This window comes from Diplotaxodon limnothrissa, linkage group LG6, assembly GCF_057381915.1.
Source record: "Diplotaxodon limnothrissa isolate DT_005_m linkage group LG6, D_limnothrissa_male_GT1.1, whole genome shotgun sequence".
Classification (NCBI taxonomy): Eukaryota; Metazoa; Chordata; class Actinopteri; order Cichliformes; family Cichlidae; genus Diplotaxodon; species Diplotaxodon limnothrissa.
This window is the reverse complement of record NC_140601.1, coordinates 20837804-20852780: the sequence shown is the minus strand read 5'-3', so window position 1 is coordinate 20852780 and position 14977 is coordinate 20837804. Positions and strand designations below refer to the sequence as shown.

The 14977-nt window shown below is 41.3% G+C and overlaps 1 non-coding gene across 1 annotated transcript; it reads right to left on the bottom strand.

Moving 5' to 3' along the window:
* Positions 1 to 545: 545 nt before the first annotated feature.
* Positions 546 to 627, bottom strand: trnas-cga (transfer RNA serine (anticodon CGA)). Its single transcript has one exon. It is a non-coding gene; the product is annotated as a tRNA-Ser (tRNA).
* Positions 628 to 14977: the final 14350 nt, after the last annotated feature.

The following is a 14977-nucleotide window of genomic DNA, read 5'->3' as shown; positions in this document are numbered from 1 at the left end:
GTTTTGATTTTATAAGCCATGCCAACTTCATAGGCTGCAAGCCCTGTTGTTTGACAACAGGGGTGTCAAACATAAAGCCCAGGGGCTAGAATCGGCCCAGCAAAAAGTCCAATCTGCCCCGCTGGGTGTCTTTGGAAATTGTGAAGGTACAGATTTTTTTACTTTTAACTGTATTTTGATAAATTTTACAGCTTTTCCTACTATTAAAGACCTCTCCTGTTATTCATACCACACCAAAGAAATTAGAAGTCTTTCTGGCATCTCTTCATTGGCACCCTGTTTAATTTAAATGTTGGGAGGAATTATTATATAGCATTTTTCTACTCTCCCAGAGGATTCAAAACATCATGTATATATTAACATTTTTCTATGCTTAAGAGCTTTTATCTAACAGTCACACCTGTTCATATTCCAATGGGTGTCAGTATCTTGCCCAAGGCATCCATACTGGAGCCAGGAATCAATCCACTACCTGATTAGTAGATGCTTTAGGTTAGGCTGACTGGTTTGTGAGAGCAATATGACAGCTGTGAAGTTGAGAACGACGCTGTGAGCAGGATTTGAACCTGCGCAGGGAATCCCCATTGGATTTCGAGTCCAACGCCTTAACCACTCGGCCATCACAGCTGCAAGCCAGCACCCTTCCCCTCACATACAAGGTCTTAAATAATGAGGTTTTAAATAATAAGGCCAAATCTTGTCTTGAAGCGCTCATAGTGCCATATCACTACAATAAAGTACTGTTGGGGCTTCCCATGATGCACCGAGTGTTTCCTGTTCACTCACCTTTTTTCATTCACTATGCGCTTACAAACCTCTTCATTTAATCAGTAGTTTTTATTTCTATCTGGCTCTCTTCCACAACATGTTTTTTGCCCTGTCTTTGCTCCCATCATCCCCATCTGCTTGCAGGTGGCTGCCCTGCCCCGAGCCTGGTTCTGATGGAGGTTTCTTCCTGTTAAGAGGGAGTTTTTCCTTTCCACGGCCGCCAAAGCTGTTTCTCAAAGGGGGTAATTTCATTGTTCAATTTATGTAGACTGTCTGGGTAATTTACAATACAAAATGTTGCAGAACATTTTCTGTAACTTTACATGTGTTTATTCGTAGATACAGCACCTGCTTTTCTTTTACTTTTTTTTTTTTTTTCCCCTTGTCCCATACCCAATGGATTTACTTTGCCAAATGGATCATCGTGGCATTGCCGTATTGGTCCATTTGGTCGATCTTTGTTTTTATTATTTATTATATTTTATTTTCAGATGTTACAGACGGGACAGACATGAGTGAGGGATAGGAAAGGGAGAAAGAAAGAGGAAAGAAAGGAAAAACAGAAGGGGAGAGGGACAGTGAGAAAGGGGGGGAGAAAAAAAAATCTCCTGGATCACCTGTTGAGAGAAGAATAGAAAACAAGCAAAAAAAGACAAAAAAAAAAACACAACACCATCGCATTAATCTAGCTAAGTGTAAACAGCAGTAAATACTAAATATTCAATGTTGTTGTGCAGCACGCAGGACAGATGTGCTTCGAAGTAGCAGCCAAGAAGGGTGTAATTTGGGTCTACGAGCAGTGAACACCCGTGTGCATACCTGTGTGGATCAGCGCGCTTGTATTCCAAAGGTTTCTCCATGTAACGATCTGCTAGGGAGTGTGGGGGGGCCACAGCCCCGTCCTCCAGGGTGTGAAGCAGGTATGGAGGAGATCAAAACTCCAGACATCCAGAGGCCCCCAGAACACAAGAGACCAAGGAAGACCAACAGAGGGGCAGCCGCGCCACTGTTCCAGTAAGAGCTGAGGAGAGTCCCAGATGAGGGCTCACTCAGCAGCCGCGGAGCAGAAGCCAGGGGGAGTTGCAGTGACGCGCCCATGAGCTCCGCCGGCCGCCAGCTGTGCCTGAGTGACCGAGCCCCAGGCCGAGAGGCCGGGGGCACCCCACCCCCGAAGGGGCCCGAGCGAGCCCCAGGCTCCAGGCCCCGATAAGCGGCCGCCAAGGAGTGAGCCGGTGTGTACCTGGACGCCCACCCCCAGACACAAAGAACCACCAACGCACCGACACCTGAGGGAGTCTGCCACCGGCAGGGGAAGTGGTGGTGGGTGGAGATAGGCCTCCAAACCTTGGAGGGCCTGAGATGTCCCCAGAGAGGTGGCGTCTGATACCCAGCCTGACATATAGACACAGACATACAGGCACACACAGACACAAACATCCATTCCCACCCTCATGCTCTCATATACACTTACTCCACACTCAACCAACGTGGAGACAGACATAAAGAGACGCTGTACACACGATCACACTCCCCAAGCGTACTCTACAAACCGGGTCTAGGTACCCTTGCCCCTGGAAGGGGGAACTGCACCCAGACCCAGGTGGTGTTACCCTTTTCCCTGCGGTGGGGAGAGGCAGACCACCCCGACTCCGTAGCAGCAGGGAAGCCCCACACTCCAGACCGCAGTCGGACGGCCAACTCCACCCAGCCCTCCCGCTCCAGCAGGCCGCAGAGAATGGGGGTGGGAGAAGACTCCAAACCTCCCTCCACCCGCTCATTGTAGTGTTGATGCATGTGTGTTCTAAGGTGCAATTAAAACCCAGGAGGGCATGGAGCTACCTGCCAGAGAGCAGCAGGTAAGCGCATGGTCCCTCCTGCTGGCCCTCAATGTCTAAGTGTATTTAAAATTGAGAGGTGGGCAACGACGCCAGGGGTGAGGTGTACACCCTGATGGTAATTTGGACTCCGTGATTGTGCCCACCCCCAAGATCCTATATGTATGTGTAATGAGAGTGTGAGTAATGTGAATGTCTAAGTTGTGGGATAAAATTGAGGCAGAGGCAGCCAGAAGGGGACAGAGGGGGGGGGGGGGTAGCCTCCTCTGCACCCTGGTGACATACCCCTACTCCAAGGCCCTGCATGTGTGGGTGGTTGTGGTGGCTCCCCCGCTGACCCCAGTAGGCACTCCCACACTCCGCGACCCGCCAGGGAAAGGGGGCCCAGGCCCATCCAGACCGGGGCCCAGTGCAGCAGCGCCTTCCGGCCCCACAGAGCCCGGGACAGTCCACCCAACCCCACCACAGAGAAAACTGCACCCACCCCACCATCCACTCATCTTCCAGACTACATAAGACAGTAAACGCCCAGGCTGAGATCTTCCTCCACCTCTCCTGTATCTCCCCCTCCTGCTTTTCTTTTACTAACTGCAATTGAATGTGTAATTAAACATCTTTACACCACAGAAAGGGAGTTTCGCTGGTTGCGCCCACTTAGGTTTAGACGGGGTTTAATATGGCCCTCGATGTAAAATGAGTTTGACATCTCTGCTCTAGAATTTCTTTTTCAGAGATTCAAAGAGATAAAGAGTTACAGAAAGTTGTGGTTATAAGGTTAAGAAGCACAAAATAATAATTTTGTTCTTCACACTTCAGCAATTGCACCACCGGAACTCTTAAGGGATTTTACCTGCCAATACGTTGAGTAAGCTGCAGACATTTGAGTCCTTGCTGCCTAAAGGAGGGACTGGTCACCCTTATCATTCTGTCAAGCTGCTACGTGGGATCCCATAAAATTCGGCATAGACAGTCCAGTTGACTGAATAGTTCTTGCGTGGTTTAGATGTTTGCTTTGGGTCATTGGGTCAGTTATCAGGCTTTACTTTTGTCTCAAATCTTCTTTTTAGACAAATGCACCAAACTGTGACTGTTGTGAAAGCAACCCTGTTTTACCCTTCTTGTAAAGAAGACTTTTACAGCTCTGCAAAGAAGCAGCATCGTCTTTATTTCTAACATTGTCACCGGTGTGCTGCTATGGCTGTTATTAGGCTAATATTTGAGGAGCTCCAGAGTATTTGTTTCTCTATAGACTCTGACATATTGTCTCTGTTCTCAGATTTGTGCAGCACCTCCCACTTTACTTTCTATTCTGGTTCGAGCCAGTTTGTGCTGTCCTGTGAAGAGAGTAGTACAAACTGTTCAATGAAGTGGAAATTCCTGGGAAGTTTTATCTTCTTTTTTTTCCATTTCGTGATCACATTCAAGCACACACCGTCTCTGAAAGCTATATCTTCCTTAATCAGTACAGCAGCTTTTAGCTGGGTTAACATAAATGGAAAAGTGCCTTTTGATTGCTTAGTTGGAGTAAAAATGTGACAAAATCATCCTCCAGAATACAGGAGTGATGCTAAAAACGGTCCCATTCATTAGATGTTTTATTTTTTTAAATAATTAGGAATTTATGATAAATGTTCTGTTTTGGTTTTGGCTTTTTTCCATTCCTAAAGCTAAAAGGAAGACACAAAGAAAGAAATGAATTACATGACAGCAGTTGGAATAATGGGAATGTAAAGAGAAAAGATTTCCACTCACAAACAATCCATTATAGGCACAAACCGAATGAACCATTCTGTTGTTTCAGATGAATAAAAAACAAAAAGCTAGGCTGGATGTGTTCCTCTTCCCTCAGAATTTCCCTTATCCTGTTTGCTTTTTAGTTTGGGTCAACAGACATCTTTAGCTTAAAAAATGCATCATTGCAGCATGTTCCGCTGATTCAGCTGGAGAAGTAAAAATGGGCCAAGGAATTGAATATGCTGAGTAGAAACAAACATCCAAGTGAACAGACACTGACAAAGTGAGCAGCTCAGTGTTACCACAGTGCACGATGTATTTAGAGAAATCCATCCATGCTTCTATGCTTGATTTTCTGGAGCGCAAAAACAGAAGCCTTTAAAAAAGCCACCAGCTGTTAGACTGGAACTACCAGATTAGACCAAAGAGAAACAAACAAACAAAAAATAGAGTGAGACAAACCACATACAACACTGTATAAGAGATTGCAGCTGTTCATTTGGTGCAAATCTCTGCTGGCATTATATCAAAAATGTCAAAAATATCCTTATGTAGATGTAGATTTTTTTCACTATGCAATTTTTAAAAAAACGAGTGGTATTGTTATTATTTTATTGTAGGGGTGCATATAAATACTAAAGTATTGTTGGTAAGAAACACAAAGTAGCCATAATATCTGATATAGATAAAAACCTTCAGGGATTTTGTTTGCTAAACTCCTGATCATGTAGGATGAAGTTTGAAATTTCCCCTCATAAGAGCCATTTAGTTTTGTCTCTTATATTTTTGTTACATGTGTGTTCCCTCACATGTAATATGACATTGTCACTTTTCAACAATGCTTTCCTCCAAAACTCCTTTTGTTTTAATTGCAGGGGAGATCATTACTGGTTCAGTGTAGACTCCTTCAATCCTGCAGCTTCATAGATTCATAGGCTCTTTGTAAATGTATAGTTTTTAGTATTGTCGCATATACCGTCTTTATTCTATAATCAAACCTGCAATAACCTGAAGCTGTGATTCAGAGATGTTCATGGCTGCCATGCCTTTGTTTGTTTTTGGCCATGGTTTTCTTTGCTTGACAGCGACTTAAAATGGGAACACCGTGGCCTCTAAAGCTAAATTAAATTAGCACATCGAGATCATGCGGAGAAAATAATCTTAGCACAGACGTAGTTCAGAAAAGCAAAGCGGTACATCTAATGGGAAGTCTTTATTTCCAAAAGCATGGATCTGGAGACAGCCACAAACCTGATGAAAACAGGTTAACTGTAGAAGAAATAAAAAGAAATAAAAGAAACTGAGAAATAACAAATAAGAATCTCCCACCCTTTCACTCATAGTTTAGCTGATGTTTAGAAGCCCTGATGTGCATTTATTGAAAACACAGTTCTAAATTGGGTAATTTAATCACCCCTTTCGGATTCATGTTCACTATAAAGACTTCTTTTAGTAACACGTCTTTCACTTCCTATATCCTACTAAGCACATGTCCTTGCTTTATGTTTTTCTTATGAAATAAAAAGTAAGAGGGAGGGAGGCCAGGACAGATTTTTACAGCTCTGGTATAATAGTCTAAACTGAGCTGTGTTATTCTTTTGGACCTTCTCAACAGGCAGTTTAATAGTTAACATGTTTGATATAAGGCAACTTGAGACTAGAGAGAGCTGAGGAGGAGGGAAGCATCAGTTTCAGCGAGCAGGGAAAGATTTGGCCGAAACACTTCGTCACAGGGCTCCTTGTTACACTACAACAACAGAAAACTCAGACCTCTGGCCAAGACCTGTTGCATAACCGGTGGTGTGATAGTATACACAAAAGGGAGAGTAAGGGGAAGCAGGGATGAAAGGATACAAAGGAAAATGGAGCTGACAGTGAAGTCTCTGGAGAATTAACGCCTGCCGTGATTAGCACTTAAAACTTATACATTCCCATAGATGCTTTAACATGCTGTGGTGTGATTATACGATATTACTTAACTCAGCCTAGTCATGACATGAAAAATATCTATCTAAAATCTTCAGATGTCACTTTAAGTTGTGTAAATGTATGCAAAGAGGGTCATTCATTGTGTGAACGTGTCTAATTTTATACTGTGGTAAGACACAGCGGATGCTCTGCTTTGTTCTTGGACCACTCGTAAATGCAGCGGAAGCATAATCTGTGCAGGCAGCGGTCCAGGTGGGAAATGTTGCTGAATGCTTCCAAACAGATGGGGCTACTTGGAGTCAGGTCACACCTCTGCAGATGTCATTTCAACTGTTTTTTTCTGCCATTCTTGGCTCGGATGCAGGCCGATCTTGAATGCTGATATGATCTGACGCGATAACACAAATGAAATATCAATTAATTAGTAATTTGGAAATACTTACATTTACCAAAAAAAAGGCACTTTATTGAGTGGCTCACATTAAATTACACCCTAATGTTCTGTGACATTCATATTGTTATATATCATGCAACATAACGTTACAAAACTACACCATGCTAAGTGCTCTTTCAGAGAGAAGAGGTTTTCTCCTGGCAGTCCTTCCAAATAATCTACACTTGTTCCATTCTTTTCTAATTGTACTTGAACTTTAATGTTTGACACGCTAACTGAGGTCTGTAGAGTCTGAGATGTAGCTTATGGGGTTTTTACAGTTTCTCTGAGCATTGCTCAGTCTGATCTTGGGGTGAATTTGCTGGGACCTCCACTGTCAGGAAGACTGTGGCAATGTGATGACACACACCTGAATGCTCCAGACCAGCAAACTGACCATTCTTGGTCTTTTACAGACACACACTTGCTGATGATTTGTTAATAAAGTCTATTTTAGTAAGATCAGCTGTTATTTAGCTTCTTAACTCCTAATGGAAGCAATGAGAATCAGAATACTTCATTAATCCCTAAGGAAAATATGTAAGCATTTTCTTGCAAGAAATGTGTTGTCAGAAGGGGGTTTTGAAGCCACACCTCTAGGGGAGACTGCAGGCTAAACGCAGCGCCTTAGACCTTGCAGCCAGAACTCTTTTAGGGGGCTTTAATAGCAAATGTGAGCTGGATATAGTGTCTTCAAGCTTATCTTACATATCTAATAAAAGCAACAGTAGTTGAGGTGGGTAGGGCTTGTGACAAGGTAAATTACAATTGGACCCGGAGAATCCTCAGCTACTGTCGTTATTACACTGTTGCCTATTAATGATCAATCTGAATGTTGAATTAAGTCTCCCAATGCTAATAAATGTGCTAATAAATAAAATACAGCTTTTATAAAGGCCGACTTTTCATTTATTCCAGAAAACATTCGGGCCTCTTACATAAGTAAGGAAACTTGCTTTTCAAAATGTTCTGCACTGAATGCCCCGAGACTCAGTAGCGAATGCTCGTTTGAACTCAAAGTAGACCTTGAAGTCTGACCAAAGAAAAGTTACACTACAGCAATAAAGCCTGCTAGTAAAGATTGCACTCTGATTGGTCTTTTGCACCCTGGTCACTGCTTCCTGGAGTCACTCTGTAGTGTTCATGCAAGTTGCTTGTTGCTGGGAAATGGCTCAAGATCATAAAAGGCAGTTGTAGCCAGCTGACTGGCTCCCCTCTTCATTGAGTTCCTGTGCATGCTCCAAGTTACCCATGAATGAAAAGCCACTTTCTTCCTCTTCTCTGGTGCGTGGCTACGCAGGAGAGAGAAAGGGAGGTGGAAAAGCAACGGACAATACAGTAACCCAGCGCTGGCCTGACACACAATGTGAGGTCTCTGTGCCCTGGTGGACCAACACACAGAGAGGCCTTTCTCGTGATCCAACTGCTTCTCCAATCCCACGCCAGCATTTCTGTGCACTTTAATTACGCAGCAAGCACATGCATATTCACGTGCTAATCACGTCACCTCAGCAGAGACACCCTGTAAAGTAATTAAGACAGCAGAGGAACATGTGATCAAAGTGGATCAGCACAAAGAAAGGACATTAATTGTTTGGCGCTTATATAATACTGTCAGTCAAAGCAGGCTGATTGTTCTGTGTTGATATGTTTTGCTGTGACCAAAGGGTTTCCTGCTGTGTCCTTCAATGAGCTAAAATAGCAAAACAGTGATCTCATCAGCCCCCGTATTCAAGAAAGTGTGCAACATAACGTCCATTTACCTAAACTGCTGTTTATTAAACTACAAATTATTTGCACTTTGCATTTATACTGTGAGTTTTGTGCGAAAAACCTAAATTTCAATAACGCTGGAAGATGCTGTACAGACAAATTAAGCAAAGGCTGCTTAGTATATTACACAGGAACATATGTATGCATGATACACACAGAGCATCCTTCCATATAATATTCCACTAGACTGATTTTCTTGCACAGGCTGCTATTTTCAGTAAAGTTAGAGGACAATTCAGTGAGATGCTTCTATTCTCCTTTCATACAATAGAATATAAAGCACCTTACTTTATAACTTAATGGTAAAACAGCTCATCATTGGTGTGGCATCTGTTAAGGTACTGCTTTTGAAGTTACTTGTGCCTTTGTGATCAGTGTAAGGATTTTTACAACAAATTAACCATTTAAAAACTTGGGCACCCATGAAACTTAAGACATACGTATGATCATTCTTCACTGTAACATAGAAATATGTTAAAATGATATAAATAAAAATTGAAGCACCGGTTTTGAAGTTTTGTTTGCCTTGATGTACAATAATTAGCCACAGAGAATAGATTATTGTCTGTAGGAACAGAAATGAACTTTTACTGCATCCCTCTGTCCAAGATGTTTGCTACATGACTGAAATAAATAATAACATAATAAAAATAAACGAACCCTTAGATTTGCTCATGCTCAAAAAACCCTGCTGGAACCCCAGCACACAGCAGCACAGAAAGGCTTGTTCAGCAGAAAAAGCAGAGTAGTGTTGTGGCTGATACTTGATCTTTTATTGGATTTTATTTTCTGGGCTCGCACCCAGTTAGAAAAACAAAGACAAAATGTTTTGTTAGCTTGATATTCTGCAGGATGACAGCATGAAGTAGCAACACTTTGCCCTGAAATTTAATAGTACCATTTATATGCAAAGCCTCTTAAATTGAAGGCATTCACACAGTGGAGCTCTTGAAGCTTTCTGCTTCACAAGTTTCTGAAGACTCAGCTGAGTTGCAGTGCTTTGTGGGAATATAGCTTTGATGGCACAAGCTGCATCATTCCAGTAGACTTCTAGTGGAAGAAATTGTTGCACAAGTTTTAATTTTGTAAAACTTCGGGGGGGGGGGGGGGGTTCTCTTATCAACACAGGGTAAAAAAATATATGCCTATAATCCTATCTGCAAATATAAACATCCCCATTATTATTTGTTTTAATGTCCCTCAGAAAGTTGCACCTGAACCAGATGCTTCCTATAGGCATCAATGAGACTCCAGTATAATCGTGACTGGATATTTGAACACGCTTCTTGAAAGAATTTGTAAAGTTTCATTAAACTTGGTTGGCACAAACTCAGTCCTTAAGCATAGTCCACAAATTTTCAGTATTTTCAGGTCGGCGCTTTGGGAAGGCCATGGGAAGGCTTCAATGTAAACCTTCAGTGAAAGGCTAGGCTGGGGTCGGGTGGTTTCTGGCATGATTCAGTCATTTCAGTTCTTCAGAAAAAGGAAATACCTAAAAGAAACTAAGCCAAGACTGTTGGAGGTGCCTGCTGATAATTCCACAAAGCATCTAAACTGAAGGTTTCAAGGTGAGATTCAGGGAACAAAGTAAAGTAAAGCCTTAAACCTCAACAGGAAAGAGCAAGTAAACCAATTTAATGATTAACGCACAACTCCAGTCAGACTAGTTACACTTTCACCAAACTGTCATTGTTTCACTGGCACAAAAAATATTGCTGGAAACATTTCTGAGTCTGTGTAATCCATTTCAGACTTGGTAACTTGGAGCATTGTTAAGAGAAATACCTCGCTGTCATGCACAGAGAAGCAGTTTCCATTTTTTCAGCAGCATGATCATGCTTTATAGTTTATTTATTGAGGTTCTACTGAGCCATTTACTAATGGTGATTTACACACAGGAATTAGTCATGTGGTGTTAAACTATGTCAGATTTATTTACCAACATATTTTTGAATTATATCTCCACTTGTTTCAATAATGTCCTAAGAGTCAGCTGATATTTTTTTGGACTGGGACAATGTGCCTGAAATACTAAATCAGCACATTATGAATAATCTGCTGATTATTCAAAAGATTCAAACTTCCGTCTTTCGACTAAGCACCGAAAAAGCACAGCACAGGAAGGGTGGCATCGTGCAAGATCAACGTCTAAAATTATCAGCCTGAGAACAAACGCCGAAGACATCCGAGAGGTGCACAACTGAATCATCAGGATAACTTCCTGTTGACTTTTGGGTTTGGACTTGTGGACAAAACAGTCAGGGGTGGTCTAGAAGTTAAACTAAGGGTCAATCCATTAAACAAACAGCTCCTGCTTCCCATGGAATTTCCTCCTCCACAAGTCCACTGCGGGGACATTGATTTATATACTGTGTCTTGTCACGGAGAAGACAGTCTCCACTGTGTTTAACGGATGTCTGTAAACCTCTCTCTTCTCCCCCTTGTGTACGTACTGATAACAATTTGAGCCAAATTTTGGATTTATCACTCCATAACAAGTGTTTCTACTGATTTTCCACCCAGTTCTAGTGTAATTTGCTATACCTCAGCCTTTTCTCCCTGTTTCCTGTCCTTAAGAATGGCTTCTTGACAGCCAACCTTCCACTGAGACCATTTCTGATGAGGCTTCAGTGAACAGTAAATGGATCATCTGAAGGTTCAGATGCATCATCCAGGTCGTGTGTCAGGTCTTTGTTTGGATTTTTCCTATTTCTGAAGGACAGGACTTTCAGATACTGTTCATCTGCTGGATATAATTTTCTAGGCCTGCCACTTCTTTTTTTGTCCTGCACTTGTCCAGTTTCCTCAAATGTTTCTAAGGCCACGCTGTACACCACACACTGAGATATGCCAAATTTTGGTTATAGCTTATATTTCCACATCACTCTGATTGATACAAATACTTACTGACCTTGTATTGATTATTGACAAATACTACCCTGCTGCCCTTCAGTTCCTAAATTCTTTTTTGATCTCATCATTGTTTTATCACTGGTTCAATATTTCACCTCCCTACAAACAAGACGAACTGGTCCCTCTGTGGTATTTAAACCTCTGATATCTTTTAGTATTTACTCGTGGTAACTACAGTAAACTTCCCAGTTGTTATATAAACTTTGATTTTCTTTATGCAACTCAAACCCTGACCAAACTGGTTTTAGGTTCATTAAATCTTTCTTATGAAATGTAAGATGCTGTAGACTAGACTCAACCTGTGGGCATTGTGTAGATTTTTTAAAGGTTACATTAACCCCTTAACTGTGTTAAATCTGTTTGTTGTTTGATACTTTTTTCTTATTTTTAATGTTTTACATGCTCCTATTCACACCTTAAGAGGGAGTGCAATGGAAAAATGATGTTAAAGGGTAATAATGCACCTCTACTCTGCAGTTGTTTGTTTTGACTATTTTTATGACCAGTTCTTTGTGCACCACACATTATTGTGTACTTAATGATCCTGGTCCTATCAAAACAAATTAATCTATTTTAATTATAAAACCATGCTGGATAAACACCCTATTTATCTGTCTAATCTCCTATCATGTACCAACAGATGTTATAATTCACCCTCCTTAACCCTTTAAGACCTACCATAGAACCAAGTCCGCCAGAGCTTATATTATATTTTTACATGCTGTGGAGCCATTTTTGGGAGCATTTCAAGTTGCTATACATCAATACAACCATTATAGCCCAAACTTTAATAATATGCATGCATTAGGTGCATAGTAATTACATAAATTGCAAAAAAGTGCAATAAACTACAAAAAAATTGAAAATCGTTTTTGTTTTTTTAACATATATTTCTAGTTAGAGAAATTTAAGAGGCTCATCCCTCAAAACTGTAAATACAAAAAAGTTGCACAAACTAGTTTCCCACCACAGGAAATTTATTTTGAGTGTCTTCATAGTTTTATTTTTGAAATACACCAATTTTTATACACTGCAGGAAAAACGAAAATAAATATTATAGTGCAAATTTGCAAAATAACAGCATATGCATCAAAATAAAGGTTATCTTATCTTAATAAACTATTTCCAGCAGTGCAATATGAGTCCTAAGCATCCCAGAAACGACACAGAAAGTCATAAACTCAAACATAACTTTTTAAAACACAAGTATAGGCTCATAAGGCCCCGATCGTAAAAAAACTACATTTCCGCAAAATGACGTCACTTCCGGTTTCGGGCAGGTCATGCGGTCATGTGATAGTTCGCGCTGATGGACGTAGGAAGTGTTACAAACAGCTGATCGGATCGGCGGTGTTTCTGGAATATCATGTTTTTGTTGCTGCAAGTGATTTTTATGCAGTTTTTGCAAAGCTATATGTGGAAGGAAACTGTGACCTAGGACAAGCTGATGGCATAAGATGTAAGTACAACTCCTCCGGTTTCATATGCAAAAAAAATTATTGTGCTAGCTTACGTGGTTGCAGAGCTACCGGGATTTAAAAATAGTTACGCAAAATGGAGCGTGCCCGCTCCGATCGGCTGTAAAGGGTTAATAGCCACTTACCCTGGATTTACTCAGAACTATACAACATCTTTTTGTTTGCACACAGGTCAGGCAATAATCTTTAAAACACACACACAGTGACCTCCTCCATTACAGTGTAAGTGGGATGGACTTGACCTCCTGACTATGACTGATGTAGATGATAAGGTGCTGACTCTAAGAATCCACAATCTCAACAGGGTTGTCCGATAAGAACAGATGGCATATCCACAAAATCCACTGCCACTCAGGTATCTGTCGTTCACTCATTTATTTAGCAAGAATCCGAAGCACACATCCATAATGTGAGTGAGGGGATTTAACAGACTGTAAAATGCTATATGCCGTGTGATGAGTGATGGTGTGGTTTAGTCTCATGGACGCACACCACTAACAGCATTAGAAGGAACGAAAATCCACACGGTGAGTAAACTCTGCTGACTCTTCCCACCTGCAGCTCCGACCGAACTCTCTGCGTCGACGTGTGCGTAGTGATGAGGTAGAATTGTGTCTTCTGATTGGCGAAGAGAATGGGTTGCCTCACCGCTCATTGGCTAAACGGCAGCAGTATGCTGATATCTTACTCCGCAGATGTGGCTCCGTTCATGAGTTCTGCGAACTGGCTGGCCTTTTGTACAGCCGCCCCTAGAGCAGGGCGATATGGCCAAAAATATTTATCACGATATATATTTGAAAATTTGCGATAACGATATAACCGACGATATAATTGATGCGAGACAAAATACAACTCCACAACATTACTAGTGCAAAAAGACAACCTTCCATTTATTTTCACATAAACAAGAAGCTGGTTTTTATGTACATTAAAGCTTTATAAAAATTTAACAGTGCAAATGCAAATTCCTTGCTGAAAGTTTAACCAAAAGGCATTTCCAGTAGAAATGGGCTGACATATCCTGAGCATAACCATGTATAATATCCACTGAAGTTAAAAAGAGGTGCTTTGCAACATTAAACTGCAGTGTGCAGTATGCATTTTTCGGACCATAAGGTGCACGGGATTATAAGGCACATTAAGCGAAACAAAGCAGTCAGATAAATCAAACTTTATTAAACTCATTCTTCTTGCTTCCTCCACTTCTGTACCATTGATTCATTAATGTTGAATTCTCTGGCAGCTGCTCTATTCCCATGTTGTTGCAGTATATTAATGACTAACCTCGTATTGTGGATGGATTATCTCAGTTGTTCTCCTGACTGAAGTTTGGTCCGTTTACAGCATCCTGCCATGCGATTGCATTTGTCTCTAACCATGAAGAACCTTCACGTTAACTTTTATAAGTGGAAAAGTGTTAGTGTTCGTCCTCCAGCTTCACTGTTTATGTTATGCTAACATAGCTGTGTCGCTAGCGATCACGTAGCACATCATTATATACCAGCTAGCCCAACTTCAGTAACCCTACAAACATCACTGCTGTTTAGTTTCCTGTCTTCATTTATGTTGGAAGTGATAGCAGAGCTGTACGTTTGATTTTTTTCAGAAATCTCTCAGTCAGAACATGCAATATCATGCTTAGGTAACTAGCGAAACTAGCGAGCTAACTTCCGCTAGCTTCCTGCTAACTTCTAACTCCGTTAAATGTAATAACTTTTGTTTTCATGGATGCCTGGAAGTTAAACTTTATAGTTACACCTGGTAAAGCAGCAATGCTGATCGTTTTATTAAAGATGAAAGAATTTAGACAGTTTTTAACTCTAAGTGATGCTGCAGTGTTGTTTGACCTGAAGCATACGGAGTTTAGGACCCAGATTACTCCCAGATTTAAGAGCATCTTAGTCCGACAAATATGACAATAACAACGGCCGCTTGCATGTTCTGCAAAAAAATGTGCTTTGTTGTGTATCTGACGGACAAACACCAAACCAGTTCCACATCACGGAAGTTGCACCATTTTTACAAACCAATTCTGGATCATCTGTTTCACTCAACAATCGGCCATGTGCGTATGAAAACAAAGGCACCGCGCATGCGCGTTTTACTCCCATTCT